We start from the raw sequence: 4933 nt of genomic DNA, 5'->3' as shown, positions 1-4933 counted from the left end.
CTGAAACAAAAAGAAATGTAGATATATGTTAACGAGAATACAAAACCTGTTATTAACTTAACTACAATATTTTAAGTTTCTATTAATATATACAATATTCGATTAATAAATATAGAAACTTTTGTACTTGACATGCTATAAATTATGTAAAAACTGTGTCCAGATTTGAGCCATGTGGCGTCCACCTATGATATGCACATCAGTGTGTAGGTTTTAATAAGTGTTCAGCTTAGGTATCTTTTATTCGACCCAACTGGTCAACTTTATTTGACAAAACGCTACGTTTCGACCGTGGGTTTCGGTCCTTTTCAAGCGTCACGGATACAAAATTATTAATTAGTTAGGCATAATGCCTGCTACGCCACATCTAAAAAATAATTTGTTCGTTGAGGATTACAGTATACGAATGGACGTTGAAACGACATATTCAGTCGTCCTATCGTCAAAAGAACTTGTCAGGTCGGAGATGTTTTGGGTCGAATAAAAGATACCTAAGCTGAATTTTTTCATCTACTGGCGATATAATTCTCAAATTTGCTGTTTTTAATAAGTGTGTTCCCGAAAAAATAATTTTAGCTCCCCAGCTTGCATGCGCCAGGAGTTATGTACAGCACCCAACAGTGCAAGCTCCATTTTTACAAGTGCAATAATATGTTTGAACTGAGTCCATTCCTTCGCCATTTATTTAAATTAATATCTATTAATTACTCGTATAATATTCATATTAAGCATATTAATTTTTATTAGTAAATCTCTACTCTATTGTTACGTTTTGTGAACTCTATGATTTCTTTTTTCGCGGAAACCTAACAAAATTATCTCTCAGATAAGAAACAAAAATAAACCGTGAACCAACAATTATCCATTGTACTATGACACTGGCATGTCTGATTTTTCGGATGTTTATTTCATCTAAATGTGAAAAATCGTGAGAGGTCATGAGAAACTTTCCAGATAGCAAAATTCAAACAGACAAATTAAACAGGACAAAGTTCATCTATTTGTCAGATCTGCGACACAATAAGTTCGGGACCGCCGTACGCCAAAGAAAATCCTTGATAATAAATCGGTCTAGATGGGCAACAGAAATATTATCTGGATAATATTGTCCCATTAATAAAACGGAGTCCATGACGCGTGGTGTAAGGTCAAAATTTCTGTAATATCTGCTAATATACACAGAGGAACGGAAAATTTCTATTTGTTCCGAATCGTGTAGACACCTCTGTTATCTTGGAAACGTGGGATTCCGACTCGAGCTGAAAATCCACGTTTATTAACAGCTAATAAAAATAAACGCGATAAGTCACTGGACGGAACAATAGTTTGCGCTTTCAAAAACAGGATGGTAAAGACTCAACGTCAAACTCGCTATGGGCAACCGTAAAATCGGAATCTGCTTAAAAAACGACGACGATTTTACGTTTAACTTGTTTTAATAGATAAGCGGAAAACCAAAATCATACGATAGCTCACCAATGAATAATCACAAAACTATAATCTACATCATATGTGTAGGAAAAATCCGACCAATCCCAAACTTTAGAACCGAGAACCTGATACATCCCACGATGGAATCCACCCCTATAAGTTCCTTATATAAGTTTCCTTATATAAACAACGCATGACATCGCGAGACTGTCATCATTATTGCCATTATTATCCCACTCGGCATGTAATATTTCAGAAACATTTCTGCAAAATTCCATTTGAAATATTACACCTTTCATCAATATTTCAGAAATATTTCACGACCGTTTCTGCAACATTTCTGCAATGTTTCAATCGGCACAATTATTTCAAATGCAACTTTGCTGAAAGATTTCGGCAATATTTCGGTAATATTATTGAAATATTTCTGAAGTATATCTACGAAATATTGCAGAAACACTTCAGAGATATTTTAAATACATTTTACACTGAGAAAAATGTTTTGTATTAGCAAACAAAATTTTGTTACTGACGCAAAAACTATTTGTTGATATGTGAAAAATGAAATATTTTGTTACCGGAACAAAAAAAATATATTAAGCCATGTGCGTATAGCCGCCGCGCGTTTGTCCGAAGTCCGGTCTCTCAGCCGGTCACCCATCCAAGTAGTATACCGGCACCTTGTTGCTTGACATCGATGATTGAACAGGGTAGTGGTGATCCTTTGACTCTGACGCTTCTTTCTTTCTTATACTTGCTTATTTTGATGAGCATAAAGCTATCGCATAACAATATTAACAATACAGATATACGAATAAATCTTTTTTGCCAGTCAACGTCGAATATTATTTTATATTAAATATTATTAAATATTTTATATTAAAAATGCCATATGACAAAATTTGGAATATCAGAAAATTCTTAATAAAAGAAACAAAATGCAATAAAATGCAATAATTATATAATAATAAATTTAATTTTATATAAGTTCTAAAGTCTGTCAGCAACTTTTCGGAAATATTACAGTTGCAATGTTGTATGTAAAACATTCAAAAATATAACACGTGCAATGTAAATGTAAATAATAATTTTATCATGTATCAGAAATGTTTCTAAACCATTACATCTGCAATATTTCTTCTGCAATATTGTAGAAATTCACTGCCTGCAATTCAATTTTTCATTACCTACGCAATCTTTCAGAAATTTTTCAGAAATATTTTAAATGCAATGTTGCGTTTGATATGTTATAGAAATATTATTCGTGCAATGCAAACGTAATATTACTTTTATAGTGTTTCAGAAATATTTCTGAAATATTGCATCTGCTACATTTTTTTGCAATATTACAGAAACTTACAAATATTGTAAACAACTTTCTGAAAGATTTCAGAAATATTGTTAATGCAATATTATAAAAAACATGATGCAGGTACATTTCTGAAATATTTCCGATGCATAGTTACAAATGAAATGTTAACGAAATATTTCTGCACCATTTCCGAATATTTCAATATTTCAGCAACATAACATGCCGAGTGGGATACTTTAGTTTGTATACTTTTAGAAAAGTACAATAAAATAAAATGCAAAAAGTGTCCTATCTTGCCCCAGTCTCCTCTATGTCTACAAAATATGATTTCACGTATTTCAATAGTATATTGTGCACCAAGGGGAGAAAGCAGGGTTTTTCAGACGAGTGTGAAGTTTGCCGCCCGACGAAGGCTCGGGCGGCAAATCACACGAGTCTGAAAAAGCTTTCGACCCGAGGTGCACACGATATTTTTCACAACACTTTTACGAAAAGTTCGACTTCCATGCCTAGAGAGGGGCGAGAGTGGCCAATTTCACGCCAAGGCTTACTTTCCTCCCTACGGAGGAAAGTGGTTACTTTCCGCCCGCTATGCCGCCGTGGCGTGAAATTGGTCACTTTCACCCCTCTCTACAGGCATGGAAAGTCGAACTATCCGTGGAGGTGTTGTGAAAAAGATATTTGAAGTGCATAGAAGTAAAATAAAATTCAAAACAGTATTACCTCTTTCGATCGTCCTTTTTATCAATCTTCAGAATATTTTATTCGTCTAGAGGTCCCTTGGAATAACTGAAAGAGACCTAGAAAACACAAAAAAGAATACTTTAATTCAATAGAAATCATGAAAAACTATCTTCAGCAGAAAATTGTCAGCAAAACTGTGTAACGTCACTGATACAATTTTAAAAGCGATATTATTTGTTTTTGACGCACTGTTTCTGCGTGTATTTTGCGAAATCTAAGAATAGAGAGAGAGAGAGTTTGAGTTTGAGTTTGTTTATTATGCCATAGTCAAGACTTTAGGCAAATGATGAAAAATACAAGGAAATACATGAAGTAAACAAGAGTAAAATAAAAACAAAAAATTGGAATAGATACAGAACAGATGAGACAATTATAATAAAGCAGTGAGCAAAAGCGGAAACAATGAAGATAATGACTATATTGCAAAGAGTAATAATATTGATTACTAATTATTTCCACTTCAGCAAATGCTTCAGAACTAAATCCCGTTGACAGTATTAATAACTGAAATAATGCTGAAGAAATAAAAATCAACGAAATTCAGTCGTGCTCTCAAGTAAGAACTAGTAATCGAGATAATATGAAAAAAATTGAACGATAAGAAGGCTTGAATAGGGAGCTAGCATTGAAGTGAGCAATTTCGAGACAGTCATGTGAAGCAGACGGAATAGGGACAGAATCAACAAGTCACTGAAGCTTGGCCAAATCAGTCTCAGTAGTGATAAGAATTGGAGATTGACCATGGTCTTTGCGGACAAAGATCTGGCCATCTTTGCACCATACGTGCTTAAAAGATAACAGTTTAGCCCTTTCGCGAGTCCGGCGCAACAAATTATAAATATCCGTAGGAAGTAGCTCATTAATATAAATGTGCCCGGGGACATCTCTAGAGAGAACATCGCAGACAGTCAGTCGACGCTTACGGCGCATAGCATCAAGAATGTAGTCACGAATCTCTCGCGACTTAAGTATAACTATAATTGATCGTGGTTTAGCGGCACGATCAGAGGCGGAGACAGTGCTAGGCGCCACATCATGCATCGCAGACACGTTGCTAACCCCCACCTCTCGAGTCTCAAGAACATCGGAAACAAGCTGTGGTGTACCCAGCGCGCGAAAAACACTAGTAACGAGCTGTTCGGATGTGTCGGTTAGAGAACCTGGTATCCCGGAAATGATAATATCGGAAGTGCGTGAGACTCGAGACGAAGGAGATCGCGGAGGACGAGAACTACTCCGGTCGCCTTCCAATTCACTCCTTAATTCATTCTTTAGGTCGCTCTTTAAACCGTTCTTTAAATCGCGCACTTCATTCTCGAGAGCAGCACACCGGTGCTCCAATTCCGCGATACGCTGACTGTTGCGGTCAACACTATTAGCTAAGTTATTTAGTTGATTGAGTTTGTCATCTAGAGAGAAAAATCGCGCCTTAGATCGGGCTTCGGA

General features: G+C 35.7%; 1 long non-coding RNA gene across 1 annotated transcript in view; it reads right to left on the bottom strand.

Moving 5' to 3' along the window:
- The window catches only part of LOC139784461 (uncharacterized), a 31709-nt gene extending 26784 nt beyond the window's left edge, over positions 1-4925 (bottom strand). The window contains exon 1 of the long non-coding RNA XR_011721568.1: positions 3467-4925. This is a non-coding gene — a long non-coding RNA (uncharacterized lncRNA). The remainder of the gene's footprint in view (positions 1-3466) is intronic.
- Positions 4926-4933: the final 8 nt, after the last annotated feature.

Source organism: Temnothorax nylanderi, unplaced genomic scaffold (genome assembly GCF_030848795.1).
Source record: "Temnothorax nylanderi isolate EJ_2023f unplaced genomic scaffold, tnyl_v1.0 TNYL_tig0631_pilon, whole genome shotgun sequence".
In the NCBI taxonomy this organism is placed as follows: Eukaryota; Metazoa; Arthropoda; class Insecta; order Hymenoptera; family Formicidae; genus Temnothorax; species Temnothorax nylanderi.
This window is presented reverse-complemented; position numbering and strand designations above follow the sequence as displayed.